Here is a 22042-nt window from a genome sequence, read left to right as displayed (position 1 = left end):
CACAATATCAGGAGGTAACCCCTGACTTTTGCCACATGAGTATATGTAAGGTGTGGTCAAACACTGTCTGCTTCTCTGCTGCCCTGTACTTTTCGCCTTCAAGGTACGACGGTTGCAGATGAAAAGAAGTGATTGCAAGCACAACGAATTGTACAATACTCTAAAAACTTTATATTCTGAAAGTAAGCAACATTTCGTTATTTTCTTGCCTAGTCGTCTATGTTTCCGTACATTATTGGTTTGCTTCTTCATCATATTATATTTTATTTAAATTTAGACTAGCTTTCGTCGGCAGTTCAATAAGTCCACATTGCTACATACACTGTAATGAACAGTTCCAATCGCAGAAGCTGAGCTACAGCTGCAAGCATCCAACGGTAGAGCTGCGATACAGTGCAAAGTGTGCATACAGTTATTTGTCATTGCATTTCTAATTTGAGAAACTGAAGAAAAATACTGCCCGCATTTCTTCAAAGGAACTGATGATAGTAAGAAATGAACGTATTTGTCCAGGAACTTGTGTCCTTACTAACTAACATTTTGATGATGAAAATTGTAGCGAAACAAAGACAAAATGTAGTTTCCGAAATGGAGGTCTGTTTCTCTATGTATATTGAAGCGACAACAAAACGAGCGAATACAATGGGAAATACTAGTTCTACGTTCTGGAAATTAAATTTTTTACATCCACTGATCAGTGAAAGTTGTAGCTTCCAGTCCTACATCCAAAATTGAGTATAGCATGTAGCTGGAAGCCTATCTGGAAGTTGTTACGGATGATTCTGCAAATAAAATGTGATTATCCATTGGCTCCGATCAGTAGAAAACTCTCCAAATTAGTTTGTACCCGTGGTCTAAAAAAAAAAATTTAAAAAAAGGGGGTAGCGTCTTTGATTCATAATCAAAACGTCTTCGGTCTCGGGTTCGATCCCCGCCACTGCCTAAATTTTGATAAATAATCAGCATTGGCGGCCGAAGACTTCCGGCATAAGAAGTCAGTCTCATTCTGCCAACGGCCTTGTCAAAGAGGGCGGAGGAGCGGATAGAGGTTCAGGGCACTCTCTTGTCCTAGGGGTGGGAAATTGCCCCCAAAGGCGGAAGAATCAGCAATGATCAACGACATGAGGATGCAGAAGGCAATGGAAACCACTGCATTAAAGACACGTAACGTGTATCCATAGGACATGTGACCTGTAATTGAAGAAGTGTCATGATGATCTCTCCATTGGCAAAAGATTCCGGAATAGTCCCCCATTCGGATCTCCGGGAGGGGACTGCCAAGGGGGAGGTTACCATGAGAAAAAGATTGAATAATCAACGAAAGGATAACGTTCTACGAGTCGGGGCGTGGAATGTCAGAAGCTTGAACGTGGTAGGAAAACTAGAAAATCTGAAAAGGGAAATGCAAAGGCTCAATCTAGATATAGTAGGGGTCAGTGAAGTGAAGTGGAAGGAAGACAAGGATTTCTGGTCAGATGAGTATCGGGTAATATCAACAGCAGCAGAAAATGGTATAACAGGTGTAGGATTCGCTATGAATAGGAAGGTAGGGCAGAGGGTGTGTTACAGTGAACAGTTCAGTAACCGGGTTGTCCTAATCAGAATCGACAGCAGACCAACACCGACAACGATAGTTCAGGTATACATGCCGACGTCGCCAACTGAAGATGAACAGATAGAGAAAGTGTATGAGGATATTGAGAGGGTAATGCTGTATGTAAAGGGGGACGAAAATCTAATAGTCATGGGCGACTGGAATGCAGTTGCAGGGGAAGGAGTAGAAGAAAAGGTTACAGGAGAATATGGGCTTGGGACAAGCAATGAAAGAGCAGAAAGACTAATTGAGTTCTGTAACAAGTTTCAGCTAATAATAGCGAATACCCTGTTCAAGAATCACAAGAGAAGGAGGTATACTTGGAAAAGGCCGGGAGATACGGGAAGATTTCAATTAGATTACATCATGGTCAGACAGAGATTCCGGAATCAGATACTGGACTGTAAGGCGTACCCAGGAGCAGATATAGACTCAGATCACAAGATAGTAGTGATGAAGAGTAGGCTGAAGTTCAAGACATTAGTCAGGAAGAATCAATACGCAAAGAAGTGGGATACGGAAGTACTAAGGAATGACGAGATACGTTCGAAGTTCTCTAACGCTATAGATACAGCAATAAGGGATAGCGCAGTAGGCAGTACAGTTGAAGAGGAATGGACATCTCTAAAAAGGGCCATCACAGAAGTTGGGAAGGAAAACATAGGTACAAAGAAGATAGCTGCGAAGAAACCATGGGTAACAGAAGAAATACTTCAGTGGATTGATGAAAGGAGGAAGTACAAACAGGTTCCGGGAAAATCAGGAATACAGAAATACAAGTCGCTGAGGAATGAAATAAATAGGAAGTGCAGGGAAGCTAAGACGAAATGGCTGCAGGGAAATGTGAAGACATCGAAAAAGATATGATTGTCGGAAGGACAGACTCAGCATACAGGAAAGTCAAAACAACCTTTGGTGACATTAAAAGCAACGGTGGTAACATTAAGATTGCAACGGGAATTCCACTGTTAAATGCAGAGGAGAGAGCAGATAGGTGAAAATAATAAATTGAAAGCCTCTATGTGGGTGAAGATTTGTCTGATGTGATAGGAGTCGATTTAGAAGAGATAGGGGATCCAGTTTTAGAATCGGAATTTAAAGAGCTTTGGAGGATTTACGGTCAAATAAGGCAGAAGGGATACATAACATTCCATCAGAATTTCTAAAATCATTGGGGGAAGTGGCAACGAAACGACTGTTCACGTTGGTGTGTAGAATATATGAGTCTGGCGATATACCATCTGACTTTCGGAAAAGCATCATCCACACAATTCCGAAGACGGCAAGAGCTGACAAGTGCGAGAATTATCGCACAATTAGCTTAACAGATGCTTACAAGAATAATATACAGAAGAATGGAAAAGAAAATTGAGAATGCGCTAGGTGACGATCAGTTTGGCTTTAGGAAAAGTAAAGGGACGAGAGAGGCAATTCTGACGTTACGGCTAATAATGGAAGCAAGGCTAAAGAAAAATCAAGACACTTTCATAGGATTTGTCGACCTGGAAAAAGCGTTCGACAATATAAAATGGTGCAAGCTGTTCGATATTCTGAAAAAAGTAGGGGTAAGCTATAGGGAGAGACGGGTCATATACAATATGTACAACAACCAAGAGGGAATAATAAGAGTGGACGATCAAGAACGAAGTGCTCGTATTAAGAAGGGTGTAAGACAAGGCTGTAGCCTTTCGCCCCTACTCTTCAATCTGTACATCGAGGAAGCAATGATGGAAATAAAAGAAAGGTTCAGGAGTGGAATTAAAATACAAGGTGAAAGAATATCAATGATACGATTCGCTGATGACATTGCTATCCTGAGTGAAAGTGAAGAAGAATTAAATGATCTGCTGAACGGAATGAACAGTCTAATGAGTACACAGTATGGTTTGAGAGTAAATCGGAGAAAGACGAAGGTAATGAGAAGTAGTAGAAATGAGAACAGCGAGAAACTTAACATCAGGATTGATGGTCACGAAGTCAATGAAGTTAAGGAATTCTGCTACCTAGGCAGTAAAATAACCAATGACGGACGGAGCAAGGAGGACATCAAAAGCAGACTCGCTATGGCAAAAAAGGCATTTCTGGCCAAGAGAAGTCTACTAATATCAAATACTGGCCTTAATTTGAGGAAGAAATTTCTGAGGATGTACGTCTGGAGTACAGCATTGTATGGTAGTGAAACATGGACTGTGGGAAAACCGGAACAGAAGAGAATCGAAGCATTTGAGATGTGGTGCTATAGACGAATGTTGAAATTTAGGTAGACTGATAAGGTAAGGAATGAGGAGGTTCTACGCAGAATCGGAGAGGAAAGGAATATGTGGAAAACACTGATAAAGAGAAGGGACAGGATGATAGGACATCTGCTAAGACATGAGGGAATGACTTCCATGGTACTAGAGGGACCTGTAGAGGGCAAAATCTGTAGAGGAAACTGTTCTTCCATGCTGCGATGATAAATTTATTGCTCGCTTTGCGGCGGGGCGGGGTTCGCGGGACTCGTTTTGCGATGATAAAAGTGACATTGAAGAAAACCACCGTCCATACTTACGATTACAAAGTCCGCGTAACTCAAGTAACAAGATAAACCTGTAAATCTCTATTAATAACGGGCTAAGTGGATGCTTCTTCCCTTCATTGAAAGTGTTTGTTTGCAGAGACTCATTTTTTATTACGGTCCTTTTCATTTATGCAGTCACCAAGCCCACATTTACATTGGTAGTACATCTATTACTAGTTCGTGCAGCTTATATCACACGTAAGACAGCCGGAATGAGCTAAGTGCAACCCGAAATATTACGAGATTCACACAGGCAATACAATGTTACAAAACGAGTTCACATTCGGTCCTTTTCAGTGGATTCTTCGAAAGAAGATGGTCGCCAAAAGTTCTGTACTTGCATACGGAACACGCCACGCAGAATATTCACAAAGGCCGATAGTTTCACACGCGGTTTATTCAGCAACCAACATTCCGAAACCTCTCAAAACTTAACGTAAATGTCTGTAATTGCATCTGCTAGCACGGCGATATAAACCGACGGTGATTGAATCGTCATTTCTGCATCTTACAGATAATTTTTTTGGACACGTCTAACATGACCTTCTCGTCCGACAGCGAGTCCACGACTGACTGACTGCCGTCGCTCACAGGTCATATAACTCATTCAATTAAGTGAGAAAGACTTTTCTCTCATTGGTTGATCAAAATGATCATCCAATCAGATTAACCTTTCATGATCAATTTCGCGCGCAAACCGCTTTACTCCAATCAGCATTCGGAGATGCATCTACGTCATTTCATATTGCAAAATTTCGCAAAATGTTCCACAAAACCAAACCAAACGAAAATCAAAAGAAAACTATGCTTGAAATATACTTTAGAACTAAGTATCCTCTTACTATCTTTCTGGCTGTCTTATTACAAAAGCAAACGCTCCTAGTCACACGTCATCCACCAGTTAGGGGGATCCACTGTTTTCAGGACATCCTGGTTACGTAATACTTGCTGGTTACGGGTGGTGTAATACTCTATAAAATTTAAATTTGACGTATGTCCCCACATACGCACTCACATTCACTCTCATCTACTCCCACCCTAACGCAAAATATAAATATGAACTTTTAAAATATTATTTTACTTACGAAAGCAAAATTATTAGAAGTCTAGAATTAAAATTCTTTAGAAATAACTTGTGCACACTGAGAATGCTGTTAGAATTTTCAAACGACAAAGAAACTTAAACTGTCGTGATTACTATCTGAATTTACTTTACTAATTGTCAGTTGAGTAGTTTTTTATATTTTCAAAACTATTAAAGTTATCTGCATGAAAATTTTATACACTGTTCTTCTAAATTATAAAAGTTCCCATAGTTATTTAGTTTCTTAGGTGAGATGAATAATTACTGCAAAACTCTGCAGCTGTGCAAATAGCTACGACGTTACAGCTTCAACTTAACCAATTTTGGCCTGTGTTTAACATTTATTCATCCAGTAATTCGGTGAAGAACAAGTTCATAACAGTCATTACAGAAATAACTGGAGAGTAACAGGTACGTAGCGTCCTCATTCCACCTTTTTCTGTACATGCCAGTTCAGGACTAATATTAATTTCAAGTAGAATATGTTTTCATCATGTAGCAAGATGAGGTTTGGTTTGTTAATTTAAAAATCTCTTGGTCTGTGGGAGGCTTTGAGTCGTTGTCTCTACCCACGCTCTGGGGACCTGGCATCGCGGTATCTCGCCTTAGTACACGCGAGAACTTGTGGACAAAAGCGGCTTTCGAAAGGGGAAATCTCCGCCCACACTGCTGAGATTGTGACTGAAAGGCACCGTACGTGGACGCAGCACGACAGATATTCGCTTGTGTCAGTCACGCTCGAGAGTTTCTCAAAAGATCGACTTTTGGAAGGACATCCGCCTGCCCTTGCAAGCGTATCCATTACTGGACGCACCAGTTTTCATCCCTGCCCTCCCGTCTGGCAGGCTGTTTTGAAATTATGTTCGAAGGGAAAAAGGCGAGCGCGATTTCTTTCGCTGTCATTGGTGGACAACGGATCATGCGCCTTCTTTGGCCGCTGATATTTTTGCCGGAAACCTCTTTGGAGCATAACAGGGCAAGAAGGATTTCATATGCCGACAACTACACATAGGTTGTGATCGGTTGGTGTGAGTGTTGGGCGCGCTTTTTTTTTTTTTCCCTCGAGGACGCGACCAAGAGGCTTCAGCAAAGTTTTTCGGAATTCTACGGATGACCGGTGAGAGATTCGACAAGCTATTCAACGGCCGAACGGTAGAGATGCAGACGCTCCGTGACCAAACTGCGGATATCCAGGCTCTCAACTCTGGCGTTGGCGAGCTGAAAAGACTGTATTCCTGGACACAGCTGAGATGATCGATAAGCACTGCTTCGCTTAGCTGTTTTGTTTGAACTGAGAATGGGATCGTCGTAATTCGATCAGGCATCGATCAATTCTAAGGTACCTCACAGGTACGTTTGAATTGATTAGTGCCTGTTTACTGATTTCCTTAATTTTTCTGGTTGCGTGGTTTGCAAGTAGATTTTACTTCAATGAATATTTGAGTGAAATTTCTCACTGCAATACCAAGTGAGAAACATTTGCTTCCGTGTGTTGTGTCTAGGAATCCTGCATACTCGGCTTGCTAGACACACAATCAAACGAGTCGCATTAATGAGTTTTATTACAAGACAATTACAAATACTTAACTTCGATAGATGTGACGCACGCAAAGGGCAACGTACAAAAAAATTAGTCTTCTTCAGAATAAACAAACACAAGTCCGTGCTACGTAGAGAGTATTAATGATAGAGGCTACGATGTGTCGGCTAACGAAGTGGCTAACCATGAAGCTGCTATCGACGTGGGCTAGTAGGGCGCGGCGCTAATGTCCTCTTCACCTAGGGCCGGGTGCTGTCGCGTTGCCGTCCTGGAGGCACGATTGGCTGACCTCTTCTCACAGCCGCCTCTGCTCTGTTGTTCCCGACTGGCCTGCAGCACTGACTTCACGCCATAACACCTTGCACTCTTGATACGTAACCCTCCCCACAGCATGTCCCATGCACTCAGTTCTGCAGTCGGTAAAAGCAAATTCAAAAGCGATTTCTGGAGATAATATCTCTCGTTTCGTTTCTCTTGCAGCCCACGGTTCGATTACTAATGTATGATCGGTGTAACCTAATGTTCCCATGTATATCGATGGCTTTCGGATGTGCATTTACCTTACCTAAAGTTGTAAGTAGGCTGTTTATGTTTTCTCTATGTAAGTAGGCTGTTTAAGTTTTGTCTATGTAAGTAGGCTGTTTAGGTTTTTTATTGGTAACGCCACCTCTGTATGACAATCACTGGCTGTGCTGTGTGCAGTCTGTGGCTGCTTTGCATTGTTGTAATATTTGTTTTCTTCCTGTCTCTGTGTAGTTTCATAGAATTTTTTCTTCTTTTAATATTAAGCTACATTCACTATGATGAGGAATACTGTTATCCTCAAATATAATTGGCATTAATAATATGTTATTTACTTTGTAAAGATATTAGACATTATTCATTCTGTTTAAATGCTCATGTGTGAAGTTGATGTTTCGCAAGTTATTCTGATCTTCTATGTATGTACTCATGTCATAATTCCACTGATGTATATGTTTATTTCTATTCTTTTGTAAAGCCCCTATTACTACAAATGTTATCTGTATTATTATGTTTTTAATGATGTATTTTGTACCTTTGTTATTGTATTCTTATGTTATAAAATTGTAATTGTCACCAGTTCATGATATTATTAACTTGTTAGTTACATTTCACTGCACACGTTTCTGTTGGTCATAGTATATGGATAATATGTGAGAAGTTGGGACTGTGAGTGTTTGCACGTGTGTTAATAACTCAGCAAGGGACTGGATAACAGCATTGCTGGATCTAAGGACAATTCCAGAAACTTTGTGAGTGCACAAGTGGTGGTTTATGGACTTGCTATATTCTCCGCAAGACTCTTCGATGGTGAATGTGCACCTGCACAATCGCAACAGATGGCTGCTGGCCATTTCTACAAGGACTGCAGTGGGTCTGCACCTCTGGTGGCCCACCAATACCACAATCTCTACCAGGACTACAGTGGGTCTGCTCTGTGATGACCTACCTACCAATATTCTTCCAAACTACGACTGACTCTGCTGTGGGTTTGCTCTGTTGTGGCCCATTACCTGCATGCATGTCGAGAGTCAGCACTGTCTTTCCATTGGAAGGACAACACTACTTCTTCAAGACTGCATGGAAATCCACTACTTCTGTGTGCATTTTCTTTTACTGCTCAGACTTTGAGAAAAACACTGCTATTCTCCTGTTATGTACGATTAGGACTGTCTTTACGGACTGTGAGACAATTTTAGCTTTTGACCAAGATTGTATCAATAAGTGTGTGCATTTGATTTCTTTGTTATTGTAATTATGAAAAGAAAAATTTTTGTCAAATCTGTATTGGCCAGTGCCCAACACCATTTGTAAAAATTTTTTGTGGGGAGCATGGGGGCTATGTAAGTAGGCTGTTTATGTTTTCTCAGGCTGTTTATGTTTTCTCTATGTAAGTAGGCTGTTTATGTTTTCTTATTGGCAACGTTACGTAGCGCTCAATATGAAAATCACTGGCTGTGCTGTGTGCAGTCTGTGGCTAGTTTGCATTGTTGTCTGCCATTGTAGTGTTGGGCAGCGGCAGCTGGATGTGAACAGCGCGTAGCGTTGCGCAGTTGGAGGTGAGCCGCCAGCAGTGGTGGATGTGGGGAGAGAGATGGCGGTGTGTTTTTCTGTGTTGTCGTGTGAAATACTGTGACAATAATGGCGTGTGAAAAACGTAATACTAGGCTCCAAAGTAAACTGAGAAATGACAGTGAAAATGAAAGTAGTGTGTTAGCGCCACCGAGTAATGAATTAACTGATGTTCAAAGTAGTAATTTGGTAATTGTGCATAGGGAAATGGAGCGGGCGTCAAACAATGGCGTAGGCAGTGAAACAGGTAGTGAACAGGGAAGTATTATCGATCGATCGGTCGGCAATAGCTCGCCTCAGGAATCCGAAATGATAGGACACAATTTTGCAAACACTGTAGATTCAGGTTTTGGATCCTCACCGTTTTCTCAAATGAGTCAAGACACATTTTCCGCTTTTCAAAATGTGAATGTTGCCGGTGCAACTTCACTGCCGAAGAGCACAGAGGAACATGTTTCAGACACCAGTGCATTGTTATTACAATTAATGCAACAAATGGGACAAAAGCTTGAAAAGTTAGACACAATGGAACAAAGTCAGAGACAAACACAGCAAAAGCTTCAAAAGTTAGACACAATGGAACAAAATCAGAGACAAACACAGCAAAAGCGTCAAAAGTTAGACACAATGGAACAAAACCTTAAAAAGTTAGACTCGTTGGAGCAAACTCTTGAACGAACACGTGAGGATTTAACTGCTGAGTTACATCACATTGAATCGAAATGTCAAAAAGTCTGTAATGACGTAAAAACACAAATTTGTGAGCATTTCCAACCTATTTTTTCGCGTCATGAAAATGCACTACAGAATCACGAAGCAGCCATAAAAGAACTGCAAACTATTGTTCATGAAAATCATGAGACCTTGCAAGCAAAATTTGACTCAGTTGCATCTACCGATACGGTTATGCAACTTGCAAAAACTCAGGAAAACTTAAAGGTCACAGTAGACACGATTGCAACACAAATGGACACTCTGAAACTTGGTTCAGAAAAACATAGAGAGGAAATGATTTCACTATCGGATAAAGTAGCCGAACTTTCAGATCAGTTCACTAACTTATCTGCAAAGGTAGATGATGATCTGAATGACACAACACCTGTAGCCTTCATGGACACTGAAGAGTATGAACAAATTAGAAAATTCAAACAAAATCAAAATCAAATCAATACACAGTACAAAAGAGAAATCCGGGAAGTGCAAGATCAGTTGGCACAAGTAGTACAAGAATTACGTATTTCAGAGGACACTCGCGCCCCAATACGGGAAGAGGGACATACAAATACGGAACAGACACAAAATAACAACACAGGGCACTTCGGAAATTGTGAAAGAAGTTGGCAAGGTACGCCGAATTTTGAGATGGAACCGCCGAAACGACGTAACAATGACCGATATGCGACTCGCCGACATGATGATTTTGACTATAAGCTGTTCATTACTACACGTAAATTCAAAACATTTAAGAATTCTGGCAACGACATTCATCCACAAGCATGGCTCCATCAATTCTCTCATTGTTTTCCTCCCAACTGGTCGTTGGAACACAGATTAGAGTTTATGTGTGGCTACTTAGAGAATGAACCAGCTGTAAGAATGCGATCGGTCATTCACGATTGCCACAGTGAAGGAGAATTTTACCATGCCTTCCTCTCAGCATATTGGTCTCAAGCCACACAAGACCGGGTAAAACATGGTATCATAATGATGAAACATTTCGAACAATCTGAATTCTCCAGTCTTGTGAAATATTTTGAAGACATGTTGCACAAGAATCAGTACCTGTCAAACCCATACAGCCCGTCAGAACTCATCCGCATTTGCTTAATCAAATTACCTGAACATTTACGACATATTATTTTGGCAGGACGTTGCAAAGACGACATTGAAGCTTTTCAGGGACTGTTACATGAATTAGAAATTGACACTGACAATCGCGGAACGCGAAACCAGGAACACAACAATTACAGGTCACATCCGTCGCAAATCCGCGATGAAAGAAGTAATAACTGGACACGACAAGGCTGTTCTCACAACACAAATCGTGACCAAAATAGACACCACCCGTATGACAACCGTTGGCAGAGTAGTAATAACTACAGGGAAAGATCACCTCTCCGTGGTAATGACTATCACAGAGACAATCAGAGAAACAGACAATATGGGAACCAAAATAAATACTGTCAAGGGAGACAGAATAACTTTAGACGCAACGGACCAGCGCGCAGTTACGATTCAGGGAGAAATTCTCCACCATGTGACCGACAAGAAAGAAACTATGGAATCTACCGACATGACGACAGACGATATGATCGTAACGACAGACCTGAATTGCATCAGAACTGGCGGGATTCAAACAGAGCAGGGCCCTCTCGTCACGGTGAATTTGTAGAAGCTAGGTCTCCTAATCCCAGTAACGACGCGCGCCAACAAAGAAACAGACAATGACTCACACCGCAGGCAGCCGCGTGCGCCGGCTGGCTCAGAGAAAAATAACATTGACGCTAACCTTGAGCAAAATTCCAGTATTCTTTACGGACGAATACCGCATGATAATTGCATTCAAGTTGAAAGTCTGCATACTAGGAAGAGTAAAGGATTGCACCACACTTCACATGTAAAACCGCTTACTGAGAGATAATCTGCTTTTTAACTTTGTCTTTGCCATAAAACGTTTCACTTCACGTTACTAGTATGCTTTAGAAACTGTTACCATGCAACAATGTTTGAAGTTAAATATCCCGCCAAGAACCAAGAGAAATTATTTAAACAGAAATTACGAATGCATTGTTATAGTGAACAGACGACACAGTGCTGTATTTGTACATTCTTGCTTGTTAGTTGCACGATTACGTAACGACTATCAGGCTTACATACTTAGGACACATACTATATTGGTACTGCTAATGAGATTTTAATGCAACATTTTGGTTTACTTGAAAATACATTCTGGGTTTAAAGTACTTTCTGTGAGATACCAGACGACAGAGTGATTAGTTTATGTGACAGCTACACGATTTTATCACGACGCTACTAATGAGTGACAATTTACAATGTTGCTTTTGCGGTGTATCTGTTTTATATCTGCACAGTTTTCTGAATTCTTCTGGAAAGAAAAACATGTTTTAGTAGTAACTTTTGTGGTATAGCAACAATGAGACACCCTTTTTCGTGGCACAACATTACGTTACTGTACAGTACTTTCTTCATCACGCCAATAAGCATAATAACTACGATATCTATACGCAAAGCATTTCACTTTTGTTTATCATGAGGTAAGTACATTGGCTTCTGCAGAACTTAGCTTTTGGAGGAAAATAACTACGACACTTCCACAGAGATTATCTTACAACAAGATGCACATTTAGCGCTACAGGACACGCATTTCAGTGATCAATTTTATACTTAAAACATTTATTTTTAAAGATTTTTGAATTACAAAGAAAGTTTTCCGTGATATATTTCATTCCATTGGTGTAATCTGTAACACCTGAGGGTATAATTACATTAATCCTCAGGGGGGTACATGCCTACTTTGTGTACCATGTGTGTGGCAACCACAAGGAACCCTAGCTAATATGGTATTTGCTTATACAACTTTACACATCGGTACCATATTTCTCTAACACACAAATTACACAGCTATCTGATCATTTAACTGAGAGAGACAAACATTTATTTTACTATATCAGTGACAGATGTTTACGTAATTACACAGTTGGATAACTTCACACTTACGAAACTGTATTTTGTCTGTACTTTGTAAACTGTTCATATTTTTTCGGAACCATTGTGATACTATGAGAGCTTTGAATGATGTATTTGGTAAAGGGATTATGATTTTTAAAGTACGTTTGAGGCAGATGACATTTTTGACATGAGCAGAGAATTTTTTTTAATTATTGGAGGAAGCTACGACGATTTTGAGATTTGACTGAGGTGTTATGATGTTATTTTTACGACGACGATGTGTATTATGCTGCTGAGGTATGTTTACGATTAATAGGCTGAGGCTATATGAGTTATTTGATTATGCTTCATATTTATAATGACGAAATATTGACGAGTGTCGATGGATACGTATATGTGTAATGAGGTAAGGAATAATGAGTAGTGTTTAGGGACTCTGATTTATGAAAAGGATGTTGGAAACCAAGAAACGTACTTTAAGAGTTATGAAATGTGTGTGTATATTCGTGAATGTATTACAATGCAGACGAAAATTTTTTTTGGACACTGTTATATCAATAGCATTTTGTTTCTACAGATTTGTAACGCAAATTCTTGACCTGTGAAATATTTTTATATGCGACTGTCTCTGTAGCGGAAACTGCTGTCGTAAATATTTCCGTAAGAAAGTTAACGGACCACCTACACATAATGCGTCGTGGGCAACCAGCTGTGTCAGACGCCTGGAGAAAAGGCCATTAGCGCGTGCCTTTCAGAGCACAGGAAAACACCTGGAGAACAAGCCATTAGGGTGTGCCTTTCATCGCTAATGCGACACCCTCGTTACTTGAAAACATATGATTACTCGCACTTTGTGCTAATTGCTGAAATGCTTATGAATTGATGGGAAATATTCGTACATCTGCACACCTGATTATGACAAGTGTCTTTCTATGAGAGTTGAGAGCTACTGACTTACGAAATGCCACATGACTATTGAATGATGTTTTTATGCTTTGGTTTGCGTAATTGCTTATTTCACTTGATATCTGGTTTCCAGCTGTGTTGCAGCATTGCTTTTATAAAATGAAATGCATTTGCTAATGTGAACACTTTCTGTCAACAGATTTATTAAATAATTATTTTCTGATCCACATTCTTCGAAAAAGGAGCTCTTCAAATGGAGAGAACAATAAGAAGGGACTAATACCAGTAACTGCATCTATAATTTTCTTTTCAAGTACTTGGTAATTTCTTTTGTAGAATAATTTGTGGTGCACCACTTTAATTACATAGATATTAAGATGTGAATATACATTTCCCTTATCTGCATTGTTGTTTTTACTGTATTATTTTTTCTGCTTGCGCTATGTCATGTTTAGGTATAAGTTGCTGCTGTTTGCCAGGCATAGTGTTATTGAATTTGACTTTTGCTCATTTATGCTGCTAGCTTTGTCAATTTGCATTTTTTTGCATTGCTGTTTGTGTTGATTTGTTATGTGCTGCTGCATTGCCTCGTCCCTTAGTTTAGCATCTGAGCTCAGTAGATTTAAGTTAGCTTAAGAGGGGGTAGCCTCTAAGAGAATGAGTTGCGATGAATTGGAAGAAATGCATTGAGAAAACAGGTTTAGGTAGGATTTTCTTGGGAATAAATGATGAGGTAAGATAATGGAAAATAAAAATGAGGTAAGAAACGTGTGAACATATAAACACAGAAAGCATGCTTAGTTAGAATTTTTTTTGGTGGAAACAAAGGATGAAATAAGAGGAAAGATATATGAAGTTTTGGGTTGGACTGCAGTACCAAATGTTACACTGAAAACGAACCTTGTCCTTTCCTATTGGTGTTATCCCACTATGAGTTTGTGTACCCTTGAGTATTTGTTTTCTTCCTGTCTCTGTGTAGTTTCATAGAATTTTTTCTTCTTTTAATATTAAGCTACATTCACTATGATGAGGAATACTGTTATCCTCAAATATAATTGGCATTAATAATATGTTATTTACTTTGTAAAGATATTAGACATTATTCATTCTGTTTAAATGCTCATGTGTGAAGTTGATGTTTCGCAAGTTATTCTGATCTTCTATGTATGTACTCATGTCATAATTCCACTGATGTATATGTTTATTTCTATTCTTTTGTAAAGCCCCTATTACTACAAATGTTATCTGTATTATTATGTTTTTAATGATGTATTTTGTACCTTTGTTATTGTATTCTTATGTTATAAAATTGTAATTGTCACCAGTTCATGATATTATTAACTTGTTAGTTACATTTCACTGCACACGTTTCTGTTGGTCATAGTATATGGATAATATGTGAGAAGTTGGGACTGTGAGTGTTTGCACGTGTGTTAATAACTCAGCAAGGGACTGGATAACAGCATTGCTGGATCTAAGGACAATTCCAGAAACTTTGTGAGTGCACAAGTGGTGGTTTATGGACTTGCTATATTGTCCGCAAGACTCTTTGATGGTGAATGTGCACCTGCACAATCGCAACAGATGGCTGCTGGCCATTTCTACAAGGACTGCAGTGGGTCTGCACCTCTGGTGGCCCACCAATACCACAATCTCTACCAGGACTACAGTGGGTCTGCTCTGTGATGACCTACCTACCAATATTCTTCCAAACTACGACTGACTCTGCTGTGGGTTTGCTCTGTTGTGGCCCATTACCTGCATGCATGTCGAGAGTCAGCACTGTCTTTCCATTGGAAGGACAACACTACTTCTTCAAGACTGCATGGAAATCCACTACTTCTGTGTGCATTTTCTTTTACTGCTCAGACTTTGAGAAAAACACTGCTATTCTCCTGTTATGTACGATTAGGACTGTCTTTACGGACTGTGAGACAATTTTAGCTTTTGACCAAGATTGTATCAATAAGTGTGTGCATTTGATTTCTTTGTTATTGTAATTATGAAAAGAAAAATTTTTGTCAAATCTGTATTGGCCAGTGCCCAACACCATTTGTAAAAATTTTTTGTGGGGAGCATGGGGGCTATGTAAGTAGGCTGTTTATGTTTTCTCTATGTAAGTAGGCTGTTTAAGTTTTGTCTATGTAAGTAGGCTGTTTAGGTTTTTTATTGGTAACGCCACCTCTGTATGACAATCACTGGCTGTGCTGTGTGCAGTCTGTGGCTGCTTTGCATTGTTGTAATATTTGTTTTCTTCCTGTCTCTGTGTAGTTTCATAGAATTTTTTCTTCTTTTAATATTAAGCTACATTCACTATGATGAGGAATACTGTTATCCTCAAATATAATTGGCATTAATAATATGTTATTTACTTTGTAAAGATATTAGACATTATTCATTCTGTTTAAATGCTCATGTGTGAAGTTGATGTTTCGCAAGTTATTCTGATCTTCTATGTATGTACTCATGTCATAATTCCACTGATGTATATGTTTATTTCTATTCTTTTGTAAAGCCCCTATTACTACAAATGTTATCTGTATTATTATGTTTTTAATGATGTATTTTGTACCTTTGTTATTGTATTCTTATGTTATAAAATTGTAATTGTCACCAGTTCATGATATTATTAACTTGTTAGTTACATTTCACTGCACACGTTTCTGTTGGTCATAGTATATGGATAATATGTGAGAAGTTGGGACTGTGAGTGTTTGCACGTGTGTTAATAACTCAGCAAGGGACTGGATAACAGCATTGCTGGATCTAAGGACAATTCCAGAAACTTTGTGAGTGCACAAGTGGTGGTTTATGGACTTGCTATATTCTCCGCAAGACTCTTTGATGGTGAATGTGCACCTGCACAATCGCAACAGATGGCTGCTGGCCATTTCTACAAGGACTGCAGTGGGTCTGCACCTCTGGTGGCCCACCAATACCACAATCTCTACCAGGACTACAGTGGGTCTGCTCTGTGATGACCTACCTACCAATATTCTTCCAAACTACGACTGACTCTGCTGTGGGTTTGCTCTGTTGTGGCCCATTACCTGCATGCATGTCGAGAGTCAGCACTGTCTTTCCATTGGAAGGACAACACTACTTCTTCAAGACTGCATGGAAATCCACTACTTCTGTGTGCATTTTCTTTTACTGCTCAGACTTTGAGAAAAACACTGCTATTCTCCTGTTATGTACGATTAGGACTGTCTTTACGGACTGTGAGACAATTTTAGCTTTTGACCAAGATTGTATCAATAAGTGTGTGCATTTGATTTCTTTGTTATTGTAATTATGAAAAGAAAAATTTTTGTCAAATCTGTATTGGCCAGTGCCCAACACCATTTGTAAAAATTTTTTGTGGGGAGCATGGGGGCTATGTAAGTAGGCTGTTTATGTTTTCTCAGGCTGTTTATGTTTTCTCTATGTAAGTAGGCTGTTTATGTTTTCTTATTGGCAACGTTACGTAGCGCTCAATATGAAAATCACTGGCTGTGCTGTGTGCAGTCTGTGGCTAGTTTGCATTGTTGTCTGCCATTGTAGTGTTGGGCAGCGGCAGCTGGATGTGAACAGCGCGTAGCGTTGCGCAGTTGGAGGTGAGCCGCCAGCAGTGGTGGATGTGGGGAGAGAGATGGCGGAGATTTGTAATTTGTCATGAACTGGTATATTTATATATGATGATATCAAGGTAAATACATTGTTTGTTCTCTATTAATATCTTTCATTTGCTAACTATCCCTATCAGTAGTTAGTGCCTTCCATAGTTTGAATCTTTTATTTAGCTGGCAGTAGTGGCGCTCGCTGTATTGCAGTAGCTTGAGCAGCGAAGATTTTTGTGAGGTAAGTGATTTGTGAAAGGTATAGTTTAATGTTAGTCAGGGCCATTCTTTTGCAGGGATCTTTGATAGTGAGATTGCGTTGCGCTAACAAAGTATTGTGTGTCAGGTTAAGCACAGTCGTGTAATATTGTTCAAAGGGGACGTTTCAAAGTGTCTCGTGTATTCCATTGATAGTGTAAATGAATAAGGGACAGGTAAATGCTGCTGCCCGTCACATTGTGCAAGACGGGCACCTGTTTAATCATTTACGAGGACCTGTTTGCACGTTTCCGTTGCGCGATTACGTAACTCAATACATAAGCAGCTGAATGACAGGAGGAAAGTCCAGCTGGCATCAAACATTGATTCGATAAGACACGTCGAGGCTCGCAGTCGGCAACTTTCAAAAGGCGAAAAGAACTTTCTCATAAAAGGTAAAACGTGTCTGAAGTTACAACTGTCAACATTTCAAGTCACTCGAATTAGTTATGTGACGTAAATGCATGTTCCTGGAGGCAAACTGTCTCCTACATCTTCGATAAGGATAGAATCTAAAGCAATCAATTAAAATTTGTGCCAAGGCCAGGACTTGAACTTGTGTCTCCTGCTTATAAGGCAGATGTGCTGCCCACGATTTAAGAAGGAACAAAATCAAGATTGGCTACGTGTGAATTGAAGCCTTGTTGGAAACGGCATTTTGCTAGGGTGCAGGAGCCTAAATTACATTTCAATTAATACAGAAATGATTCAAATACACACTCGTAAGCTAGCGCTGCAGTGGACGTTAAGAGACGGTACTAAGCCAGATAGCGAATATGGAGTAACAGAACTGTTGTCATGAAACTTGGTAAAACTGTAGCTACAAAAACAAGTGTACATGAAAAAAAATGCGCTACGCGGTTGTCCTTTCATATTCTACTGACGGTACGAAACTTAATCAGATGATCATTTTCAAGCGTAAAACTATGCAAAAACTCCTGAAACACCGCCAGAAGTTGTTGACCACGTACATGACAAGGGTTGGATGGACGAAGCTCGTATGAAATTAATAGAGTATGGGCAAGAAATATAGATGCTTTATTGAAAAAGAGTTCTCTTCTTGTGATAGAATAGTTTAGTAGTCATTTGAGAAATTCTGTGAAAGAGAAACTGGGGCAGAGAAATACGGAGATGTTATTCGTTTTACAATTGCAAAATCTTGATGACATGAGAAATAAACCCATTTAAAGTGTATATGAGAGAGGAATGGAGCAAATGGATGATGGATGAAAGCCAACATGAATTCACTCCGAGGGGATCTTTAAAACGACCTACAATCAAAGAAGTACCTCAGTGGATAAAACAGTCGTGGTATAGAATGATAAAAAACGTTATTGTTAAATCTTTCAAGACGTGGGGCATAATTAACGCTCTCGGTGGTAGCAAAGACCGTCTTATATAATAATGAAGAGAAAAACGATGGCAACGAAGAGGAGGAGGAAGAAGAAGAAGAAGAAAGTTCAGATTGCGACGGGGCGGGGTTGACCGTCGCTACGCGTTCGTACAGTCTCTCATTAATTGTCCATCTACCTCAGTACGGCTTCCTTATGACGTCACTTCACTCTGCAGTAGTAGATACTCACTAGGCCGTGTAAAGCAGTGTTGATGAATCCAAGACCTAATACCTCCCACACAGAAGCCGCGTAACTCAAGTTGCGAATCAGTTTCTGTAAGTTCATTTAAACAAATATCAGGTGGTGGGAAAATGCAGTTTACCTGCACTAAACCTTCGGAAATTTTAGTAAACTTGTTTTTATTCTTAAGGAAGCACATAAATTTGCCATCAAGTCCGAATTTACTATTTTAACTGCTCTACTGATCCCATCTCAAAGTCTGTACAAAACGTTCTCACACGAATAAAAAAGCCAGAATATCTACCTGTCCGACCCAATTAATGTTCGCTCTGACAATTATTAACCAACTACTATAGCGAACTGAAACTTCGGTCATATTAGTGGTCTTCAGAGTTATAAGTGCTCGCCAAAGTATTCGATAATGTATACGGAATATGTCTCGCGAAATTTCACTAAGACCGAAATATCACACACTGATAACACATCAGTTAATTAATAAAATTGTCCTCACAATGTTCGTAACTCAAACTACCTAAGTCGCGACACTTCCTATCAGCAATGAACTCGACAGTTCTTCATTTCACAAGTTATTTTCTCGGGGACATTTAGCATGATGTTACACGTACGAAGGTTGGCGAGCGACTCTCTCGATGCTATCCGTCTCTATGCCTATCTAACTTTCTGTGCACCGGAACACCTTATTTCTGATTGGCTAATGGTTTAAATGACCAATCAGAATGATCCTTCTAGATCATTCTTGCGGCAAAACTTGCCTGAGCCTATCACTAATCAGAAAATCATTTACGTCATTCCAATGCAAATTTGTAATATAACAATTAATAAAATAGACCAAAATACATAATAATCTTAAAATTAATTGAGAAACTTATTCCACTTCCTACGTCTATTCTGGCTGCTCTCTTACAAAAGCAAGCACACATCGACATACGGCATCAGCTTCCTCGTTGCACCACAATTTTCGCACGATTCAATTTCACAAGTTTTTTACATAAAATAGTATCAAGTTTTTTCGTATGTCCCACAGACACTCTCTCATTCATTCCTATATATACACACAACAAAATAATAAGTAGATAATAATTTTGAATGATTTGTTTTACACTACGAAATGCAGAGTAATTACAGTGTTGAAAAGACAATTCTAGTTAAGTGATTTTATACACTGAGAATTTAAGATGATAATAAAATACAAACTGCTATTGCTTCTAACTGAGTTTTGGAAAGTAAGTGTCGGGTTTTGGACATTTAAGTAATTTTCTCAGTCTCCAGAACTATAAGAGATAAAAATCTGAAATTTTGACAAGATCTTTTACTTAATAACAAAAGATTTTGTAACAAGTTTAAGCAAATTCGGATAATTACTATGGTTTATTTAGATTCGTAGGGGGTATGAATTTACGTTCCTACTAGAACTAGACCGTTCTCACGGTTAGTAGCGTCAGCTGCTCTGTGAGTCATAGCGAAGACACAATCCTACAGTCACCGGGCTACACGGCTGCATGCTTTAGTGCAATGAATGTTATTCAGCAATAACTTGCTACGTTACAATTGTCAGGGATTTTGAAGGTCAGTTCGGATTTATATACTAAGATCTTTTCTAGTTTGGCTTTTCAAACAAACAATGAAAATGGTAAAAAATGTTATTTTTTAACAGAACTGCTTAAAAGTAAGGTGCGTCTTAGAGTCAGTAGCGTCTCATAGCCTGTAATATATGGTAACATCATTTTGCTGTGCACTGTGCAGGATGACAAATACACAGTTGCTTAGTACTGATGTAAATGGTACAAAACTAACGTTAATTTTGTACCATTTATATCAATGTTAAACAAATGTGTTGAACTGTGCATTTGTCATCCTGCACAGTACACAGCAAAACGATGTTAAAGTTGTAAGAACGTCGTACTCGATGGTGGTGTGAAAGCCGAAATCTAGATGGTACAAAAGAAAAATACAGCAGTATGCAACCAAATGGCGGTTTATTCTTTAAAAAAATGTTGTACGACTGTGACTCAGAGCTCCCAGTCTGATGGAATATTTGGCTGGAAAGGAATAATTCCTCCAACAGTGCCCCCTGCTCTTACGAATTCGGAAAGAGGGAAATAATAGATGAAAAAAGGAGTTACCATAGAAAACGATGATGAAAAAGCCGGCCGAAGTGGCCGAGCGGTTCTAGGCGCTACAGTCTGGAACCGCGCGACCGCTACGGACGCAGGTTCGAATCCTGCCTCGGGCATGGATGTGTGTGATGTCCTTAGGTTAGTTAGGTTTAAGTAGTTCTAAGTTCTAGGGGACTGATGACCTCAGAAGTTAAGTCCCATGGTGCTCAGAGCCATTTGAACCATCTGATGATGAGAAAAGTGAGTTCATAGGTATTTTACTAGGAAAAAGTGGAAGACATTTTTCTCATAATGGTATCTTTCGACACTGTGGTACCGATTGTCTATGATACCTTAATTCTGACGTATCACGCCAAGTAAAGCAAAGCAGGGAAAGCGGTGCACCGACATTAATGAATATTGGTCACTAACGATGCTAAGAAGTAAAATAGCTGACACAAAATGAAAAGGTATTTAGACGTAACAACAGCTTTCCAGTCATATAATGCTTACTTTTTCCTGTATTACGGTGCAACTTAACCACGTTAAGGTGTGCATTAGATTTTAAGTCATTTATGACTGCTTTGGTGAGCAATACTCTTACAGACAGCGCTATCGAAGGATGACTTGCGATCCTCCGAGCAAAGCGAACTCCTTACAAGCCGAAGTCAGCCAAAGTGGCAACGCTGTGTAGGCGGCCTACCGAACTGATGGGTTGGGTTGGGTCGATTTGGAGAGGAGACCAAACTGCGAAGTCATCGGTCTCATCGAATTAGGGAAGGAAGTCGGCCGTGTCCTTTCAAAGGAACCATCCCGGCATTTGCCTGAAGCGATTTAGGGAAATCACGGAAAACCTAAATCAGGATGGCCGGACGCTGGATTGAACACCGAACTGATGCAGTACAGATGTACAGATTGTGAATGTTTGGCTTCGTTTGTTGTGACATCTGCTACTTTTGTCAAACTTTTCCTGCAGACATCCATAAATATCTGGTCTGTCTATAAATGTGATTTATCTGACTAGCA

Source organism: Schistocerca piceifrons, chromosome 2 (genome assembly GCF_021461385.2).
Source record: "Schistocerca piceifrons isolate TAMUIC-IGC-003096 chromosome 2, iqSchPice1.1, whole genome shotgun sequence".
In the NCBI taxonomy this organism is placed as follows: domain Eukaryota; kingdom Metazoa; phylum Arthropoda; class Insecta; order Orthoptera; family Acrididae; genus Schistocerca; species Schistocerca piceifrons.
This window is presented reverse-complemented; position numbering follows the sequence as displayed.